This window comes from Natrix helvetica (assembly GCF_964273705.1).
Source record: "Natrix helvetica genome assembly, chromosome: 4".
Taxonomy (NCBI): Eukaryota; Metazoa; Chordata; class Lepidosauria; order Squamata; family Natricidae; genus Natrix; species Natrix helvetica.
The window spans coordinates 23426953-23450025 of NC_138550.1; the positions used below are offsets into that span (position 1 = coordinate 23426953).

The following is a 23073-nucleotide window of genomic DNA, read 5'->3' on the forward strand; positions in this document are numbered from 1 at the left end:
TCCTTGTTCCACTCTTTCCATCTCCAACCACACTCAATTCACTGTCAATATCCATGGTTATCTTGCCTCTTTGTACATTTTTCCCCTGGGTTTTTAGGACTCCAGCCCCCACTTTTTCCATTTGCTGAATATCTTCTATTTGCTGAGTATGTTCCATTTTTCCATCAGGTTTTACCACATTAAAGTTTATATTTTCAATATTTTCCAATCTCTTCTCAATTCTCTCTGTTGTTTCTAATAATTTTTGAATTCCAAACATAATCTGTTGTAATGTTATGGTTTTTTTTTAAGTCGTGTCATCCTTCCAATTAATAAACACTGCCACTCTAATTTAAAAACAAATCTTTGTTTTCACTTCTTTCCAGCTAGCAACAAGCATCCAGAGAGCACCTGCATAAACAACCCATGCTCTTCTCTATAAACAAGCTGAAGCCTTTGAAGTGCAAGGTCAAAATGATCAAATGGAAAAAAGAAAAAGCAATAATTCCAGGTCTCAACCTCCAACCTCCAAATGGCAGTGTAACTTCTTTTCCCTCTAAGATTACTACCCTCTTTATATACCTTTTAGATCTTTTTTATGTTTCAGGCTTAGAAGAAACAAAGTTCTTAAATGAAACCAAATAAAAAGAAAAAATCCATCCCAGCCACTATTGTAATAGTAAAGGAAAAGATTTAATTCATAGATAAACAAAGAAATAGAAGAAAATCTGAAACTTTCACTTTAAAAAGTAAAAAATATTCACAAAACTTCCATTGATAGAAAAAAAAATAACACACTGTCCAATAATGCTTAATTTCGCCACTTATTTCCTTTTCTTTACCAGTTTAATTTAACTTCAATCTTTTTTGGGCAGTCTTTTATAAAAATAAGATTTCCTCACTGAATGGATACACTTTCTCTTTCTGCTTTTCCTCCCGCTGCAGAGCTGTCCCAACTTCAGCATCTTGAGGCTGTACTTTTTGGCGCCGGCTAGAAGATATTCTCTTGGATCAATCAGGGACTTTGCGATGTCCCTGAGATCAGCAAGACATACTCTTCCCTGTCACCATCTCTTTGGGATGGTTTAGGTCCAGATGGACCGTCCAGCGGCAAAAGTGTCGACTGCGATCTCAGAGCTCCGAGATCGCACATCATGTCCTCGCGACGTCAGCTCTTTTCTCCAAGATGGTCTTTATTTTTTCTGTATATTCAGGTCCTGAAATGTTTTAACTGAGCTGTTGGTTAACATAACTGAAATTATTTTGGTATTATTTTTTAAATTCCAGTTTAATTTTTAATAATATAGTTTAAACTGATCTGAGCTTGTTGTCATTTTAGCGGAAATTATTTTTACCATGAAAGCTGCCCAGAATCTTTAGATGGGGAAGGTGTGTAATTTTTGTGGGGGGGAAATTGAGCCAAGAAATATTCTCATCTAGCCATTTTGTATTACATCTTTTGCTGAGTTAAGCCAGGAAGCTTTACAGCAAAAAACCCAAACAATAAAAGGGAAAATTGAGTCTGGAATAGAACATTTCTGACTGTGAGAAGGAGCATGATGATACATAAGGCAGACACGTCCCCTGCACATGGAAAGCTATTGAGGTAGGCATAGGAATTTGTATGGTACTCAAAGTGATCTATCAAACTGCCAGTTCCAAAACAAAAATGTATAATAACAAACATAGGTTTAAGTTTCATCCCGTTTGTGGAAAGTATGTCTTTAAGATCAACCATTCTTAGTTATGTGACATCAGGCTTCCAATGTGAGTACACACAATGACCATATTTCATTTGTCACTGCCAGGTTGCTAAGGACGCTTGAAGAAATGTAAGCAATTGAAAACAAGCGTCAATAAGAAGAGGAAAAAAGTGTACAAGTATAAACCATATAATTCACTTGGAAATAACTCCTTTGGAATGATAACCAAATAGCAGAGGTGATACCCTTGTCTCCCGTTAAAATTATAGACCAAAATTGTCTAGCCAGAAACGTAATCATTAATCTGCTGGCTGTTTTCCTCCTAAGCCTGCTGTTTCTTTTTTCATGACGTAATCAGGATTCTGATTTTACTACTAACTATAATTCTGCAGGGATGAGACACATTATTACCTAGCCTTAAAAGGGAGATTCTACATATTAAATCTTGTTTCTTTCCCCCTTTCTGAAAAGAAACAGCAACATGTCGCCTTCAAAGTGAATTGGAAATGGAGATATACAGGAATACAAGAAAAATATCATAGCAGCAACAGTGCTAATAGAAATTTTGCAGAAGCAGCCACAGAAAGCCCCCTTAAAATGGGAAGCCTTCACTAAATTTCATAACCCTAAATTCTATTACTAAAGATCTTTCCCCTAGTCTCAACCAGACGAATCTCAGAAGACATTACAAATACAGTATGTAAGTCCTTGACTTACAAACATTCATTTAACAACTCTTCAAATTTACAATGGTGCTGAAAAAAATGACTAACAACTGGTCCTCGCTACATCCCTATTGATCCCTACAATAATGTGATCAAAATTTGGACACTTTACTTTACTTCACTTTACTTTATTTCATATTTATAGACCGCCCCCTCTCCCAAAAGGGACTCGGGGCGGTGTACAGTCAGGCTAAAACACAAATGGAATGCATAAAAATGAATACATAAATACACAAATACTTAAATACTTAAATGGAGGAGGCTATAAAAACTGTACCTTCAAGTAAAGCATTAAAAAACAGTATTTAAAAAACGACCCCTAAAAATACCCCAAAAAATTAAATTTAAAATAATTATCCAAGAAATTCCCAATTAAAATATCTGCCAGGAGGTAAGATAAAACTATGAGTGGGCCAAGCCGGCTAATCGAAACAGTTGAGTCTTTAGTTTTTGTCGGAAGGAGTGGAAGTCGGTGGTAGTTCTGATGTCGGGGGGGAGGTCATTCCAGAGGGTTGGGCCCATCACAGAGAAGGCTCTACTCCTAGGCGCCGCCCGTTGGCATTGCTTGGTGGACGGCACCAGGAGGAGTCCCTCCCTGTGGGAGCGAATTGGTCGCAGGGATGTGTGCGGTAGGATGCGATCCCGCAGGTAGCTAGGTCCTGTGCCATGGAGCGCTTTAAAGATGGTGATCAACACCTTGAAACGCACCCGAAAAACCACAGGCAGCCAGTGCAGCTCGCGCAGGAGAGGTGTTATGTGGGAGTACCTGGTACTCCCCGTGATGGCCCGCGCGGCTGCATTCTGCACTAGCTGTAGTCTTCGGGCGCGTCCCAGGGGAAGCCCCATGTAGAGGGCATTGCAGTAGTCCAGACGAGACGTCACCAGCGCATGAGTGACCGTGCGTAGGGCATCCCGGTCCAGTAGGGGGCGTAATTGGCGCACCAGGCGAACCTGGTGGAACGCCCCCCTTGCCACGGCTGCCACATGGTCGTCCATCGACAGCCGGGCATCTAGGAGGACGCCCAAATTGCACGCCCGTTCCACAGGGGGCAATTGCTCGTCCCCTATGGCCAGTGATGGTGTCAACTGGCTGAACCGAGGTGCCGGTAACCACAGCCACTCAGTCTTGGAGGGGTTGAGTTTGAGTCTGTTGTCCCCCATCCAGACCCCGACGGCTTCCAAACACCGGGACATCATTTCGACAGCCTCGTTGGGGTGGAAATGTACAGCTGAGTATCATCAGCGTACAGATGATACTCGACCCGCAAACCACAGATGATCTCCCCCAGTGGCTTCACATATGCGTTGAACAGAAGGGGCGAGAGGACCGACCCCTGTGGCACCCCACAGGTGAGTGGCCTCAGGGTCGACCTCTGCCCCCCTGCCAACAAACATTGCGTCCGGTCGGAGAGGTAGGAGCCGAACCACCGCAAAACGGTGCCTCCAACTCCCATCCCCTCCAGCCGGCGCAATAGGATACCATGGTCGATGGTATCAAAAGCCGCTGACAGATCTAATAGGACCAGGATAGAGGAACAACCCCTATCTCTGGCCCTCCAGAGATCATCAACCAACGCAACCAAGGCCGTCTCCGTGCTGTGCCCGGGTCGGAAGCCGGACTTAGCAACCAGCATGCATCCATGACAATTACAGCATCCCGAAGTCACTTATTATCATCTGTGATCTTTCCAGTTGGCTTCTGAAAAGTAAAGTCAATGGGGAAAGCCAAATTTGTTTAACAACTGTGCCATTTATATAACAACTGCAGTGATTCCCTTAATAATCATGGCGGGAAAAAAGTTATAAAATCAGGCGCAACTTAATTAACAACCCAGAGTTCTCACTCAAAGCATAAATGACAGGCTCAAATTATCCTAATTTGGACACATTATGTAAAGACCCAGCTCTCTGGAGAAGACTCAAAAGGTTGAGAAAGGTTGGACATGTTCACTGCTTTGCGTTACTTGTAAAAATAATAAACATGGGGTATAAATAAAACAAACAAACAAACAAACAAACCTGCCCATTTATTTTGCATTTCCTTTCTCCTCTTGTCATATCATGAAACATCCAGCTATATGAATTAGGTCTAACTCAGGAAAAAATGTGAGAGTCCCAAATGTTTAAGCTTCTTAAAAGAAATCAGATTGGCCACAGTAGATGTTGGATTAGGTATATATTTAGTCTGAACTTGCAAGGCTCTTTGTATGCTCATGTGTCAAATGGCCTTGAAACATCAATGATACCCAAAAGTTTACTCAAATAACTGCTTTTAACTGCTTTTCAAATATTTTGGTGGATTTTCTAAGCCATTGACAAATCTTATCAGTTTAATTTAATTAATCTGCAAATGAATATATTTTGATTACAATAACTGAATTCAGTTGCATTATTGAATCAACAATGAAAATGCAATTTAAAGATCAGAGTTATTATAGAAAAGCTCACAAAAATACATATATGGATGCCTGAACTCTATACTAACTGCAAAGTGTAATACAGTATATGACTACATATAAAAATCATTTAAAGGCAAACATATAAGGAATGCTCAGTGATTTCTACATGGCAATTCTTAATCTAAGAAAATATTAATTACTGTGTAATGTGACATTTTTCCATTTTAGCCTTTCAGAGTTTCTAAAAGTTGGCCGGCATTCATCATCTATCGTTACAGAACAATCTGTAATAGGAAAGCAAATGGGATTTTGGCATCCTGAAATGTTAATGCAGTAGAAATGATTAATCATGTGCTTTGCTCCCCAGTGATCCTTATTTAGTCTGCACATTTGTAAATAACTGTCATTTTTTGTTTTTATACAGGATGTGATTTGTCTCACCCTGCATCTCTCCAGACATGTTGGATTACAACTTCTATAGTTCCCAATAACAATTTAAATAATGACTAGAAATTGTGCGGTCTATTCAATCTACAAGGCATCAAACTGGAAAATACCATACCCAACTTCCTTATATTTTTCCCAGAAGGAACAATAGATAATACAGCTGCCTAGGAAAATTATTTTAATCACAAACTGCTCCAGAACCATTTGTTAATCTTACTGGAGTTATGATGTGCTCAGAATTTGCTAATTCCCCCCCCCCCCACGGTTCAGTTAAGTTTAATTATAATGATAGGTCGGTTTATATCTTACCTTTTTTATAATTGGATGAGCATACCTTATTTTTCGAACTATAAGATGCATCAGAGTATAAGACGCGCCATGATTTTGAAGAGGTAAATTAAAAAAAACACGTTTTGGTACCCTGCAGGCCTCCCAAATCTTTTGGACACCTTGCTTTTTGCATACAAAAAAAGATATACAGAGCTTTGGGAGGCTTGTAGAGTGCTCCTGGGGCCCTCTTTTTTGCACAATTTTGCCCTCCCCAGCCCCCAGGAGCACTTTACAAGCTTCTCAAACCCTCTGCACATTCATTTTTGCAAAGGGAGCGGGGTTTCAGTAGGCCAAAAATGCTCTATTCAGTGTATAAGATGCAGTCAGATTTTCACCCTCTTTTTTGGGGGGGGGGGAAGTGCATCTTATACTCCGAAAAATATGGTACTTCTTTTTTTATCCTTACAACGTCCAAGAGTAATAAATTAACAAATTGAAAACATATTATAGGTAGTGATAGACTTGGGCCTAGAATCCATTCAGGTTTGTTTTTTCCCCACCTTAATTTCCCGTTTGGTAAGCTAAGTCCAGTACTTTACTAAAGCCAAATGTGATCAACATGGTGGGTCTTGAATCTACAATCTGAGGGATATTGGGAGGTTTTATCCAATTTATCTGAAATCTGGCAGACTCCTTGCCTTAAGTCTGGCTGCATCTCCCACTGAACTCAGAAACATATGAATGAACTGACTCCAAAACTATTTTGACAGCGAATGAAAAGCAAAGAGAAGAGCAACAGATGGATGAATAAGAACTGGATATGTCTAGTTTAATAGAAAGAAGGACTAGGGGAGACATGATAGCAGTGTTCCAATATCTCAGGGGTTGCCACAAAGAAGAGGGAGTCAAACTATTTTCCAAGGCACCTGAGGGTAGAACAAGAAGCAATGTGTGAACACTAATCAAGGAGAGAAGCAACTTAGAACTGAGGAGACATTTCCTGACAGTTAGAACAATTAATCAGTGGAACAGAAGTTGCCTCCAGAAGTTGTGAATGCCCCAACACTGGAAGTCTTTAAGAAGATGTTGGATAGCCATTTGCCTGAAACAGTATAGGGTTTCCTGCCTAGGCAGGGGATTGGACTAGAAGACCTCCAAGGTCCCTTCCAACTCTACTATTGTATTGTATTGTATTGTATTGTATTGTATTGTATTGTATTGTATTGTATTGTATTAAGTTATTGAAGGGAAATGGGGAGCAATTCCACGTGCATCCATATCTCTGAAGCTGGTGAGGGAGGTTGAAAGATTTACAAGAATCTGCGCTGACTGCCTATCGTGGTATGTCAGTGCCTGCCCCCTTTGTACACCCAGAATTTCGTCTCTGGTGCTTTTTCTAAGAAATTTAATATGTACCTCCCTGGGTACATTGTGTGTTCTGGCATAAGCTGAGTTCACTCTATAAAGCAGGTCTATCTCCCATTCCATCTGTTGTTTTTCTTTGTGTATATATTCAGCCAAAATGTTTGTCATGATGTCCCTTATATTTTCCTCATCTGCTTCTATCACGTTGTGAAATCTAAGATAAAAGGACATTCTCTCAAATTCTGTTTTCATTTGCTGGGTATCAAGTTCTTTGTTTCCCTTCTGCACCGCTTCTACCCCACCCTCACCTCCGCCACCCCACCCTCCACAAGGTCCAGTCTCTGTGAGTTCTTATAGATTTGGACTTGGTTCTCTTTAATTTCTTCTTTCATTTCCTTTAATTGTTTCTTAATTTCCTCTTGGCCCTGTATGAGTTGCTGAAGCATTTGTTGCAGATCCATCTCTGTACTTTTAGGTTGCATCAGGTCTGTAATCTTTGATTGTGTAGCAGGACTGGATGTTGCTGATGTCGGGGCAGAGGTAGCAAAGCCAGGTTTTCCAGGGGGTGGTCTTTTAGGAGACATAGTTTATAGAATAAAGAGTTCAGTCAGTATGGAGAATGGACAACTGGAGAAGCAGAGCAGCCAGATGAGTCCAGGAGGCAGAAGATCCAAGCAGGAGAGAATTTCTCTAGTCAGTCTGGCAGTAGAGTAAAATTTTTCCCCCCAGAGAGTTCAAAAAATAACAATCCACAAGTGATTCTTCTGGGTAGCACGGAGACAAAGACCGGAAGCCTGAATTTTTAAAGGTGGAGTCAGGTTTCACAGTTCATAAAGACAACGGAAGTGTGCCATCTTGCCCTGCCAGCTTTGGGCTCAGAGGCATAACAAAGTTTTCAAAGTTCCCAAAGTCCTCAGATCATCAGTAAATTATGGAGCTAGGTTCAATAAAAAATCACTTTAGCAAGGGTGTGGCATCATTGGTTGGTTCTCCCCCCTCCTCCTTCCCCTGGGGCTGAGAGCAGAATTGTTCCAAGCCACTTGTCCAAGGGGGGGGGGAATCCCCCTCCCTCCAGCCGCGCCTCCAAAGTAATCCGAAAGTAAAAGTTTTAAAGAGCTGAAAAGTCCTTCAAGTCAAGAAAGGGAATGAAGGGGGGAAGCGCCTCACCACACCGCCGCTGCTTCCTTCTATTTTTTCATTTTCCGGTCAGCCTGTTGCGAAGACGCTACGCGACCTCCGATACTGCTCCCCGATGCATAGAGCGAAGCGGGGGGGCCCCCACCAGCCGCCGCCGATGCAGGAATCCCCCGCCAAGCCTCTCCTCCGGCAGGACGCCTCTCCGGGGCGTCCTGTGCCCCCCAAGGAGTGGGGAAGCCCACTGGGGAGCCGGAGCGGGCAAACGACTTGCCCGTCGCCGTCAGCCACCGGAACCGGAAGTGGAACAGAAGTTGCCTCCAGAAGTTGTGAATGCCCAACACTGGAAGTCTTTAAGAAGATGTTGGATAGCCATTTGCCTGAAACAGTATAGGGTTTCCTGCCTAGGCAGGGGATTGGACTAGAAGACCTCCAAGGTCCCTTCCAACTCTACTATTGTATTGTATTGTATTGTATTGTATTGTATTGTATTGTATTGTATTAAGTTATTGAAGGGAAATGGGGAGCAATTCCACGTGCATCCATATCTCTGAAGCTGGTGAGGGAGGTTGAAAGATTTACAAGAATCTGCGCTGACTGCCAACTGCTTCATCTTCAACTCCATTGGAGCCAGCTCTGACAACAATAAATAATCATCTGACCACAACTAAAATCAAACCATCAGCAAAGTTCAGATTTAACCTTAATTATGTCCTGGCTCCCAAGAAAACACTCAGCCCACTTCAGCAGAATTATAGCTGCTAATGTGGGACTTAGCTGGCTGTCTTAATGAGGCAGGGATACAGCAGCGAATTAAGGATGATGTAAACGGCTTCATACTTTGGCTTTGTCTCCCTTTCATGACAAACACCTGGTGTTGTGAGCAAAAGCAATAATATCCCTGTCAATTTCCGATGACTTCATCCTTCGTCAAACACGACCTGCCTCGGTGGGTATCTGAGTTATGATTTAAAAATGTACAAACTGGCAATGGACAAGAGAGAACAGCAAATAAATGATGCAAAACTGTAAACTGTGTTGTCCTAATTTCTCTACGGGCCCGTCTTCTGTCCTTTAAAATTTTATAGCAATATATAAGCCACAAATTTATCTCAGCTTAAGAATCCAAACTTTTTTTTCCTCCCAAATCCAAGTTTTCTTGCCCAGCAAAGTCAAAGGAGGGATTTGGTCTTTCATCTCATTGTAGATTTCATAATGAATCTTTCTTTTTTCTTTCTTTCTTTCTTTCTTTCTTTCTTTCTTTCTTTCTTTCTTTCTTTCTTTCTTTCTTTCTTTCTTTCTCTTTCTTTTCTTTCTTTCCTTCTTTCTTTCTTCTTTCTTTCTCTTCCTCCCTTCCATCCCTCTCATTCTTTCTTTTTCTTTTTCTTTCTTTTTCTTCCTTCCTTTCCTCTCTCCTCTCATTATTTCTTTCTCTTCCTTCTTTCCCTCTCTCTTCTCGGTCTCTTTCTTTCGTTCGTTCGTTCCTTCCTTCTTTCTTTCGTTCCTTCTTTTCAAAGGCAAGCTCAAAATGCCACACATACAGTATCCCATCCTTACCGAACATTCACTTCTCCAAAGCACTCTAATCACTGAAGCAGTTTAGATTGCTTGACTGCACCCCACTCCACATCCATTTCCAGAACTTTTATAAAACTATAGAGACAGAAACCTTTGGTAAGAAAATTTATGGTCTGGCAATATGTCTGCTGGACTAATTTGAGGGGGAAAAAACCCTTCCTGATCAGGTTGATAAACAAGTTTATTGAGAACCAGCCTTTTTTTCAACGAAGAAATTAGGAGTAGAACCTTTGAGGAACACTGCAAAGAGGAATTGGTTTTATTACTCCTTTCAGCATGCGGTAGACACATTCAGGTTGGAGGACAATTGGAAGCCTGAGAGACTAACAACAGCATCAAGATGATTGGCGTTTTAAAACCTACAAATCTGATGTGATGGGCTCTTTTAGCTTGAAGAGGGTTTTAGCTGATCTGAGCAGAAAAAAATGGTGAGTCAAGGTAATGCCTCTGATGATCTCTCTGGCTTTTATGAAAGCTAGAAAAAGTAGAGGAGAAAGAGAATCATTATGATATTGCATCAAAAGGTTGGTTGCCAGCAGGGGTGGGATTGAAAAATGTTAGCAACCAGTTCTCTGCCCAGTTGCTGGGTGGGCATGGCCGTGGTGGGCATGGCCTACTTGGCCTCCTGTACCACCGGGGGGGGGGGGGGGCATTTTCGGCTTCTCCAGGCTCCAGAGGCTTTCCTCGAATCCCCAGGAGAGCGAAAACAGCCACCCCTGGGCTCCAGAGGCTCTCCAGAGGCTCTCCAGAGGCCGGAAACAGGCTTGTTTTCGGACTTCCGATAGATATGTTTTTTGCCCTCCCCAGACTCTGGAGGCTTTCCCCGAGTCTCCAGGAAGCCGGAAATGGGTGCATTTCTGGACTTCCAGGAGACCCGTTTTTCGCCCTCCCAGAGGCCCCTCTCTGTGTGGGCCCTGCACTTGCCTGGCATGATGTATGGACCGTGTGGAGACTCCTGGGAGAGCAGGGTGGAGTGGGCGGGGCCAGCCAGTCCTTGCAACAACCGGTTTAGCAAAGTGGATGGAAAATTAGCATCTGGTTCATGCGAACCGGTGTGAACTGGCTGAATCCCACCCCTGGTTACCAGATTGTGGTAAAGACTTGACCCACATCCGTTAAGAGAAATGATTCTAGGAGAGCAGTTTCAAAGACTGGTGGGGCAGCATTAAGGTTAGTGACACCATGGTATATAAAGCTGTTCTTCTGAGAAGGCTGAGGGGAGAGACAGAGAGACAAAAAGAGTGTGCGTTCTCCTATAAAAATGTTAATATGTAAATTTATTCAGCTTGCTCATTCCTTGCGTTCAGGCACTGAATTGTGGTTTGACATGGAACTTTAAGTAGCAGCCACAAAGGCATTAGGAGCAATGCACTGAAAAATAATCTGATATTTTTTCATTACTTAAATAATGTTCCAACTTTTAAAAATCTTTTTTTCATTGATATCATCTGTTGTGAACTATCCTTGGCGGAACTCAAGAATGCTGGTAATATTTGGGTGGCAAATATTAAGTAGGCAAATAGATAAGACAAAAAAATGAGATTCCTCACAAATGATATTGTTCTCCATATCTCTAGACCTAATGCCTCTGCCATGCAAATCAGCTGTTCAGAACAGAACGAAATAACAGAATTGGAAGGGACCTTAACCATTTTCTTGCCCATTTTAATTTATATTCCTAATCTGTTTTCTTACAGTACTGTTTTTGAAAGGTTGAACTGTTTTTTCCTTTTGTGTAAAGACAGAAGCAAAAAATGAGTTCTACTTTCTCTCTATTGCTCATCACCTTCTTGCTGTTTTCTCCCATTAACGGACCTATCATTTCCTTGACTTTATTCTTGTTTTCAGCATTTTCCACAACCTTAGTCCTGATGCTGGCTGGCTCTTGATATTGCATCCATTCTTATTCTTTTTTTTCCCTCACAGAGGGGGGGAAAAGCCTTTGCAGATTCTTAGTCTTGCCACACAAAAATATTTGAAGTTTTACACTCAAAAAGCTGAAGAACAATTTTTTAAGACTCATCTTACAAAATGATACTGAGCATCCTTGTTCTCACTGGGCCTAAATGACAAAGGTATTATATTGCTTCACAAAGGATGCTGACAACATGAAGCTGGAGAGAGGCTGCTAAGCAGGCAGAAGGGAATGCTAAGATTAGATCAGTGTCGAATTTACAATCAGAAGAATAATCTCTGACACTTTTTCTCCAGTACTCCCAAATGCATTTTGTTCCCTCACCTTGCAAAAATTCAGTGAACATTAAGCCCTTGGTATAAAAATAAAAATTATTGCCTCACAATAGAAATTTTACTTAAAACCACTATGAGGGGTTCTTTGGAGAAATGGTATCAACCCCCAACATGGAGAATAGCATTTTCTCCCCTGTATTTCCAAGGAGGCTTTTATAACACAAAATAACGTAACGTACTTAATGGTTAAGCCTTACCACTAAATGTATACTATATTATGCCTAGACTGACTTACAGTATGTGTCAATTCCCATATCTATTAGAGATCTGTTGTAACACCTCATCTCCCAAAGTTACCTAGGTTAATGGACAACCAAACCAAACCGAGTCACACCACACTGAACTGAACTGAACCAAAGCAAACCAAAGTAAACCGAGTGCCGAAATGGGAGCGCATGCAGAGCAGCTTCTGGGTATACATGTGCAGGAGTGCCGGAAACTGGAAGAGTAGTTCCCCGGCATACATGTGAGCGCCGGGAAGGTGAGATTCTGGTTTCTGGCATGAACATGTGTGCTGATCATTTGGTCTTCTGGTTTCTGGCATGCATGCGTGCACCAAGATCAGCTGGTCAGCAAGCATGTGTGTGCTGAAAACAGGAAGCTCAGCTTCCCGATGTGCACATACACACCAGGGAGTTGCTCTTCTGGTTTCCAGTGCTACTGCGCATATAAAGACCAGCTGGCCAATGCGTGCATGTGCGCCAGAAACTGGAAGAGCAACGGGCGACGGCTGGCGTGCCTGGAGAGATGGCTGTGTGTCACTTCCGGCACGCGTGCCATAGGTTTGCCATCATGGTCCAATACTGTGGTGGTTTGCAGGCGGTACGCCCTGGTACGGGCGTACCAGAGCCAGCCTGGAGCACTGGATACCATTCCGGTACGGTGCTCCGGAGGGCCCACTCACCCGCCCGAGTTCCTTACCGGTCTTTTAAGTCTTCTGTGCTTCTGCGCATGGCACATACAGCGCCTGCGCGATGCTCCGCTGAGCTGGAGCGTCACGGAGGCTCACGGAGGCGCCAAGACGCATGTGCGTCCATGTAGACGCCGCCAGGCCTGTTCCAACCATACCGGTTGGAACAGGATCCGGAACCCATCACTGGTCCTATACATATTTCTCCTTTCTCATGCAAGTATGCTAGCTTGAGCTATAACTAATCCTTCAGCTATTATTTAGCCATCTTAGTTGGCTTCTCTTACTGACTAATTTTTGGTATTATCTGCTCAGGACTCTTGGCCTGTGATTTTGAGTTGCTGAGAAAAGTCTTTCAGTTTGTGTTTTGAAGGGCTGGGCAGAAAGCGTGTTACCAGCTGTCGTAGGCTGTTGACATTTCTGCTGGAGTGGAGCAGGTGCTTAGATTCCTAATGTCACCAATGTATGTATGCAATATATTATTGAGAGGTAATCCCAGTAAAAACGCCAATATTAAGATAATAATTCAAGAGCTAGTTAAAGTCTTCAATGGAGCAGGGATGCCCAGTTTCCTCACGGATAGAGGGCCAAACTTTCAATCTACCATATTAAAACATCAGTGTGCTGTTTTAGGAATAAAAGGGATATTAACCTCTCTTTATTATCCAGATGAATGGCTTAATGGAGGGAATGAATCAAATTGACTGGCCTTCTTTGCTATTCCTGACCAGTAAAATTGGTGTACAATTCAATAAAGAGCACTGTTATTACCTAAAATGTCCAGCTAATAGGCTTTTGTGAGCCAACCATAAGATTTGTTCTTTGTATCTGTCAGGAACAATTATTTGTTCCAGGCACTCCTTAGTTAAAAGAGTACATGCCTTAACTCTATATATTATATGACTGCAAGAGGTTGCCCCTACTTCAAGTCAAAGTTTCTTTCCACATTCTCATTTCTTCCTTTTGCTGATTGCTTCTTAACTGTCTTTTAATGTGGGATTATTTCACTTCCCCCCGCCCCGCCCTGCCATATTTATATCCCAGGGAAGGTATTGGGTGCCTTCTGCCTTGAATCAGCATTATGTCAATTATTTTCCATAGAAGAAAGCTTTAGTCTTCCCTGTATTAGAAGACAGACAGAAGGGTTTTACTTTGTAATGCTATAAAAAGAATTATTCAGAAAATTGTTTGTTCAATGCTGCCCTTGTTTTTAACCTTATTCAGTGATGTTACATAGGCCTCATTCTTTTCGATGGCTGACATAATACATGGAAGGAAATATTTTTCCTTCCCTAGCCCCCATCCTGTAAACAAAGATTCAAGATGAATATTTTTCCTCTTCCCTTATTGCAAACATAAATTGAAGGAATGATAATATATACACTCAAACTCCTAGTAGAAAAGGTGGCATAAAAAAAGATAATGTTCCATTCAAATACATATTTCTGAACAGTTAGCACAGGATCTATTTACGTGCAGCATTTGTGCTGTTCTGGGATCTGCACTAAAATGTTCCCAGTATCTATGCATTTCTGCAGCTAAGCAGCTAAGCCTTCAACTCAGATGTGACACTGAAGAAAAAAAACGAGGCAAGATCAGTCCTGCAATACTTAATCTTATCTGCACCACTCAGAATCACAATTGTGAGATCGGCAGCTATATAAACAAATGTAATGAATGAGCACTGGAGGCAAGACCACGAGTGGGAACATTTCTGGGAATATCCTAACTGTACAGGTAGTCCTCTACTTACAACAGTTTGTTTAGTGACTGTCCAAAGTTACAATGGCACTGGAAAAAACGACTAATGACCCTTTTCCACACTTATAACCATTGCAGGCATCCCCTATGGAAGATGTCTGGACTTCAACTCCCAGAATTCCTCAGCCAGTTGCTGGCTGAGGAATTCTGGGAGTTGAAGTCCAGACATCTTCAAGTTGACAAGGTTGAGAAACACTGCCCTATGGGCATGTGATTTACATTCAGATGCTTGAACACTGGTACATATTTATGACGGTTGTAGTGTCCCAGGGTCATGTGATCACCTTTTGCGACCTTTTGCCAAGCAAAGCAAAGATTTGGGGAAGCCAGATTCACTTAACAACGGTGTTATTAATTTAACAACTGCAGTGATTCACTTAACAAATGTGGCAAGAAAAGTCGTAAAATGGAGCAAAACTCAGTTAACAAATTCCTCACTTTGCAACAGATAAGATACTCATCCAGTAGAAAACAAGGTGTGCTGTTGCTTCTTCCTCACGAGGAGGAAATATTAGAGCAGGCTTAAATACAGTACAGCTCTAAAACTTGCATTTCATTATTTGTGTTTCACTTGAGTTTCCATAGTTACCGGAGGCTTCAGGCTTTAATTAAAGCAGTGACTTTTAAAAACAGAACTAGTTCCTCTCCTTTTCAAGGACACTTCTGTGTGTTGTCTTATGAAAAGCTAATATTATGTTCAAGTATAAATTATACACAGTGCCTCTGTGACTTAGCTGGGGAGGAGATACATCAAATGTTGTCTCTTCCTTCATGCTTTGTTGTTGTTGTTAGTTGCAAAGTCGTATCCGACCCATTTTGACTCCCTGGACAACGTTCCTCCAGGCCTCCCTGTCCTCTACCATCCCCTGGAGTCCATTTAAGCTCATGCCTACTGCTTCGGTGACTCCATCCAGCCACCTCATTCTCTGTCTTCTTCTTTTGCCCTCAGTCTTTCCCAGCACTAGGCTCTTCTCCTTCATGCTAAATGCTACAAATGATCAAAGTTTGTTCCAAACAATCTGCATTATGTTTACTTTTGTTCAGGGCCCTTACGTGGAAGAATATTTCCATCGCTTGTAAGATACAAAAAATTTGTACTCAAAACTATCTTCATTTTTGAAAGATTCTCACAAACTTCACATTTTTAAAAAATGATAAACCCTGCACCCTGTTCCTGCTGCCACACATCCTCGAACTAACTTGCCTTTATTTTCCGGGATGTTCCTATCATCAGCTTCCAGGCCCCTTTAAACATATTTGGATGCAAAGAAAAACTTGCAATTTTCCTTTGTTTTAGAAGAAAACGAATCCTAAGTTTTTGAGCAAGCTGAAGAATGTGAGATCTTTTCTTGCTAGCATTAAATAAAAACAGCCTTGAACAGTCTTCAAACCCAAACTGGATGATCTCCTGATTTGCAGATTTCAACTCCCAGCATTCTTAGCAAACAACAAACAAACATGTCAACATATAACTTACATGATTAGGCCCTGGCAATCTGGAGGACAAAGGATACAGCTCTTTAAGAGTGGTATCACTGGCCTATCACTGGTAGCAATGATAGACCAACTTTAATTCAAGACAATATAAACTCTTGAATTAAAAGAATTAGAAAGATTTGGATTTCCACCCCTTGTAAGATCTTTCAAAATACAAAAGATTTGCATTCAAAACTACCTTCATTTTTGAAAGATTCTCACGAACTTCTTATTGAAAAAAATGATAAAACTTTCCTTCTTTATATTGTATCTATAAATATGTGTCTATGGACAATGTTTAAAGGAAACAATGCATTTTATTATGGAAAAACACATTAGCAGAACATTTTCTTAAAATCACTTAACTCATTCTTATAGTCTGTTTGATGTAAAAAAAAAAAAGGCAATGTATAACCAAAGATGAAGCAAATGAGAGAAGCCAAACAGATATTTCCCTCAAAAATATAGCAAGTAGAATTGGTTTTGGAAAGAAGGAAAACATTTGCTGACTAACAGCTTTTTCTAACTGATGCTGATTCTCACGTATTTACTTGCTAAAACTAACGGCTGAAGGTGTTACATTTTCTGAAATATAGAGCCAAGTCATGGGTACATTGTGCCATAATTTGAACAATTCAGTTTGGTAGTAATATGAGCATAAAACCTTGACACAACAATAGCAACTAAAAAAGTGAACACCAGGATTAATACTAGGTTGCAATATATTGTATATGAGAAATGCTGATAAGATTTTGCTTCCTTTTAAAGGGAGAAGGTATGCAGTTCATCTACTCAGTACAGATAGTCCTTGATTTACAACAGTTCGCTTAGGGACCATTCAAAGTTACAGCAGCACTGAAAAAAGTGACTTATGCCTGGTTTTCACAGTTACGATATTTCCAGCATCCCCATGATCATGTGATCAAAATTGGGATTCTTGGCAACTGGTTCATATTTATGACCATTGCTGTATCCCAAGATCGTGTGATGCCCTTTTGCAACCTTCTGACAAGTCAAGGGGAAGCCAGATTCACTTAACGAATTTATCAATTGCAGTGACAACTGAGGCAAGAAAGGTCGTAAGATGGGGCAAAATTCACTTAACAAATGCTTCAATAACAGAAATGTTCGGCCCAATTGTGGTTCTAAGTCAAGGACTACCTGCCCTAAAATCAATAATATGCAAGGCATAACAGAACCACTGAGGTCTAAAACATTTAAATTAGAAGAATATATTCAACTTAAACCAATATTTCATGTTACTGTAAGGACTACATCTCTATATTACTTTATAATTCAAATAGAAAAATGGCATTTTTACATAATAGCAACATAGATTTCTTATGCACTGCTACAACATAGATTTCTTATACACTGCTTATACATTAAAGCTTGCAAACTGAAAAGCAGGGAGCAGTCAACCTAGCTTTCTTTCTTTGTAATGGTAACTTTCCACCCTCTGCCAATTATTATTTTACTCTGCCAATTATTATTTTACTATTTGTTCTCTACGAAAGGCTGTTCTTTGTTGTTCCACCGCTTTCCTGACCCATCCCCAAACACCAGGCAACATTCATAAAATTGGCAAAAATAAGTGATTCTTCCTCAGTAAATATCCAAACCTCTGCCAAGAATAATTCATGAAGAGCCATTAGGATAACCCCTCTGGTGGCAAGATTGTCACTCCAGGGTAATGGTGGGATTCAATTTTTTTTTGCTGCCGGTTCTGTGGCTGTGGCTTGGTGGGTGTGGCAGGGGAAGGATACTGCAAAATCCCCAATCCCTCCCCACTCCTGGGGAAAGGATATTACAAAATCTCCGTTTCCTACCCACTTCAGGAGAAGGACACTGCAAAATCCCCATTCCCTCCCCACCCCACTAACCTGCTTTCCAGCTCCATTCTCCTAAGCAAGGGCAACAAAAGAAATCCCAGCCAATCAGCTGGGACTCGGGAGGCAGGAAAATGATGAGGGCGGGGCCAGCCAGAGGTGATATTTGCCGGTTCTCCGAACTACTCAAAATTTCTGCTACAGGTTCGCCAGAACCCGTCAGAACCGGCTGAATCACCTCTGCTCCAGAGCAGCATTTCTTGTAGACCAAGGAACAGGATAGTGTAATTTCAGTAATCTTAACATTCCATCTGCTATGTACTTCAGTTCTTGTGGAATTCAAAACCCCATTCTTCTTGCCTACTGGGTAGACTGTTGGTAGTTCTTCACTAGTACCATTTATTTCCATTAAAACAGAAAGGGGGAATATACTTTGTTTTCTTGTTTTCATCATGTCATTGCCCACTCAAAATTCAGCTGCAAAAATCATGATAGCATAGCTCTCCCTCTGTTTTGGCAAATAAGTATTAAAATAGATATATACGTTTCTGGTAAGCTGAAGGGACCTAGTTTTCTTTCTCTTTTTTGTAACATTTTTTTATTGAGTTACGAAATATTATAAGACACAAAATACAAAAGTAAATAGAAAAGTAGTGGGGAGGAAGAGGAGGGAGAGAATGAGGAAGGATAAGAAAAAGAAGCATTGACTTCCGACTCTCAACTTTTTGCTTTTTCATAATAATATCTACAAGCCATTTCTATAAATATCTATCAATCTTCTTAGTAAAACCCAAAATCAAAGTTTCATTCTTTTCCATTTCAAGCACGAAGTTCAGAAGTGGTCTCGTTGTGGAAACAAAAGTACATATTCTTTTCTGTAATCAAAATACCGTATTTTTTGGACTATAAGACGCACCGGTGTATAAGACGCACCAAGATTTCAAAGAGATAAGTAAGGGAAAAAAGTCTTTGCCTTCCCTCAGCTCCCAACACCACTCTGGAGGCTTCAGCAGGGCTGGGGCAAGGCAAAAATGCCCCTGTTTTTGCCTTGCACAGCACTGCTGAAGCCTGCAGAGGGCTGCTGGGGGCTGAGGGAAGGCAAAAAACCCTAAAGTTTTGTAAAAAAATGGCTCGTTTTTCGCAAAAATGTCATGCGGGGGCAAGGCTTTGGGAGGCCAAAAATGGCTGTATTCGGTGTATAAGACGCACCAACATTTCCACGCTCTTTTGGGGGGGAAAGGTGCATCTTGTACTCCAAAAAATACGGTAAGTCAATTTTGCCATTTCAGGGACTAGGGAGCTAGTTTTGTTAAATCCTTTCCCAAAGGTACCAGAGGAAAAGTCTGAAAATCTTGCCTTCATCCCTTCAGGTACTCTTATCAGGCCCTCTGTTTCTTGGCCAACGGAAAAAGAGACCATGAAAGATGGTTTAGAGCTGCCTAGGATTAACACCTGTTCATAAAACCTACTATCAGAACTCTCAGGACAGACTTTTTAAAAACAGAACTTTTTCATACAATACTAGATACAATTACCCAATTTTCCCGAAAATAAGACCTCCCTGGATAATAAGTCCAATCAGGCTTTTGAGTGCATGCGCTAAAATAAGCCCTCCCCCCAAAATAAGTCCTCCCTGAAAATATTGCAACACAGCCGCAGCCATGAGGTGACCACGCTCGCTGCCTCCTGCACCTCAAAAATAATAAGACCTCTCCCTAAATAAGGCCAAGCCCTTATTTCGGGGGGGGGGGTGTTTCAAAAGAAAATAAGACCCTGTCTTATTTTCAAGGGAACATGGTAATTAAAAATATACTAGCATGACATATAGTGCTAGCCACAAGGACAAATAGATGTAGGACAAATATATGAAGAGCTGCCTCTGTGGGATTGGCCTCTTGCTGGATAGTTCCTGAAGTTTAAACTAGAACTTCCAGTTTGACTTAAGACATCCCTATTTGACCTCGCCTTAATTAGGTAGCATTAAGTTAACACTCCTGAAGATTTTGAGAGAGGCATTAATCTATAAAATGGCTGGACTGTATATTTGCACATCTTTAATAAATATAAGTCGGTAAATAAAAAACAATTTTACACAGCACATGAGATATCAAATAAAAATGTAGACATGCACATAGACAAAAATCATTAAGCAATGGTGCAAAATTCAACTTCTGGAGTGTACTCCATAACTTTATCAATTAGAATAAAATTTATGAAACTATGTATTATTAAGTCAAGTATAGAAGTCAAGTACAATTAATTCATCATATCTCATGCTGAACCATCTCTCCACAATAGAGAAAAACACTTTAAAATATACCTTATTGCATCCACGCTGATTACTCCATTGTACGCTTTATAAATCCGAATAGAATATCTAGCTATAAAATGCTTTCTTCTCTACATTTAAATAGTGCTAATCCAGATAGGCAAGATATCTTCTAGACAAGACAATGCTAGGAAAAAATAACTATAAAAGCTTGAAGAGGCAGGATTTTATGTCTGCAGTCATGTAATTAAGAGAAAGGGAATAATTAACCAAGCCAATTCTTTCTCACTGATTCAATGAGTTTTGGAAAGAGGAGGAAGCATAAAAATATGCTTGTACAGGAATTTCATTCCTACAAGACAATCTGTCTAACTATAGTAAAAAAAAACAAAAAAAAAACACCTCAATGCTTTTTTCAGGTTTCAAAGTCTAATGTCGTTAGTCTGGCCGACTCTTTTCCAGCAAGTATATGTTCTTTCAGAGATCAAACAGAACATGGAAAAGTTAAGGTTCTTTAATAATTATTGGAACGAAAAAAATCAATCATTCCAGATACTTAGTAATACTGTTAAGAAGCCAAAAAAAAAAATGATAAAAGGTTACAGAGCTGAATTTCCCCATTCATGTAAGGAAGTTTTTAATGTGCCTTTTGGCAAGAAAGCACAATTCTTACTCCATCTTATACTTCATCTAGCTTGGAAAATTAAATGCGGACTGTGTGAAGTTACCCAGTACTTCAGAATACTATTGTTAAGACTGTTAGCAATAGTGGGGAATTTTTACTGTTTACCCTCAAAAAGAAACGCAACCTTCCCCCTCCCCCACAAATCATTAGTGTTTAAAAGGAAAAAAAAGTAATTTTTTACTCTTAGATGTAACAAAGTATGACAGCTCGATTTTTAAAAGAATCTAGCTAGTGGATCCCCCATCTATACATCACATGGTAAGTGTGTGGTGTGTGTGTGTGTGTTTGTATATATACATGTGTGTGTGCAGGCACACACGCAAGTCCATATTTAACCTTGTACAATGTTTCAATATTTCAGTTTCCAGATTTTCCAGTGCTTTGGGGCCCTGCCTAGTCTATGAGCAGCAAAAATATAATTGTTTAGTTTCAGAGAATCCTCTCTGGCAGATTTTCTGTCATCTCATTTTCTAACTGAATCACAGTAAAAATGTCTTAGTAAAAGATACTGGACTTTTTCCAACATCGTTAACTTTAGCAAAAATGGTTTGTTTCTTTTTTTTTACAAAAAAATAATTATTTCTACTGATTCTAATTTTTATGAAGAAGTTGGATGCTTTCCAATATCATTAGCTTTAGCAAAAATGTTTTTTTGTTTGTTTTAGACTTGTTTTCTACTGATTGGGAAAAAGTTACACAAAATTGGCCATTAATACACATTCTGATATTCTAAGCCGGGGGTCAGGAAATCATGGCCTGCGGGCCAAACCTTGGCTCTGATAAAATGAAATTTTCTGGCATTATGAATACTGGTTTGCCGTGTATTGTATGTATTTGAATTGTTTTTCAATTTCCCAATCTAGCCTGCCCTCCTATTCCCTTTGGATGTCCTTCAGTCTTTCGTGCCACCTGTCTTCTTTTTCTTTATGCTCTTTAGCCGATTTAGGATTATGTTTGAAGGGGAGATGCTAAACACATGTAATGGACGCCAGAGGATATATACCAGTGACGGCAACCTTTTTGGCACCAAGTGCTGAAAAAGGAGCACTTCGCACTCGTCTGGGCCGTGAACAGAAAGAGGAGCTGCCTAGGGGGCATGCCTGTGCCGGAAAATGAACTTCCAGTTTCTGGCGCAGTCTTCCGGTTACTGCCGTACATGCACATGCGCCGATCAGCTGGCCGGTGCACATGCTCATGCCAGAAAATGGAAGACCAGCTCCTCTGGTTTCGGCACTGCCACATGTACAAAGGCCAGCTGACTATCACGTACGCACCAGAAACCCAGAAGAGGAACAGGCGCCGCTGCGTATATCAGGTGACCTGGCTCCACGTGCCACTTCGGGCACGCATACCATAGATTCACGATCACTGATATATACTGTCTCCTATCCATCAACCTACTCTTTGTACACTGATTGGGGATCTCAATTCTACTATGTCCCTAGGAATATAAAGAAATTCTGTAGACAACTTCAGAGCCTCCAGAAAGTTGGTTCTGCTCCTATTCAGTAGTCCTATGCTGTTTACAAAGACGTCTTTATCTTTTTAATCTGTTGGGTTCTATTGATAATCCCGCACAATTATATAAACACTGATACAATGCTATATCTGATAGAGCTACCTGGATACCTCTGAACAAAAACATATTTGTTGCAGCAAATTAGATGAAAAAGCAGTAGGGATACACAAATAGGAGAGCAGCAAAGGTGGAAGAACAGACGGAAAATTGTGACAAGTAGGGAAAAAATGTGGGGACAAAAGGACACCTAAAAGCGTTGGGATTTTCCACCTTTATGGGCTGTGACTCAACTTTTTCCATTTTCGTCACTTCTACTCCGGCATTGCCAGAGCACACTGTTCCCTGAATTGGATCTACCTCACTAGTTGCCCAATGAACTATGCTAACAGAGACGCGGAGGTGTATTAGTATAGTTTGAACATTATTTGTAGCATTCCTTTAGACAGAAGGTTTGTATAAGCAGTCATTCACAAGCTGAAATCAGCATCTGGAATATATAAGTGCCCCAAAATACTTTTATATATTGGGGCACCTGCTTTTGAAAATTACAATAGAAAAAATACTTTCCTTCTTGACTTGAAATTATATATTTGCCTTACTGACTTTATACTTCTGCAAATTTTCTGTAAATTTTGGATGCTTTTTATACCAAAGAATGGACTTCTTTAAATGTAAATATCCTACAGCAGTTATGGCTAACCTTTTCGGCACCAAGTGCCAAAAATGGAGTGTGTGTGCCGAAGCGCCAGAACCCAGAAGAGAACAGATGACTGG

General features: G+C 40.7%; 1 protein-coding gene across 3 annotated transcripts in view; it reads right to left on the bottom strand.

Moving 5' to 3' along the window:
- LNX2 (ligand of numb-protein X 2) overlaps positions 1–23073 on the bottom strand; it is a 103500-nt gene that overhangs the window by 38415 nt on the left and 42012 nt on the right. The window lies entirely within an intron of this gene.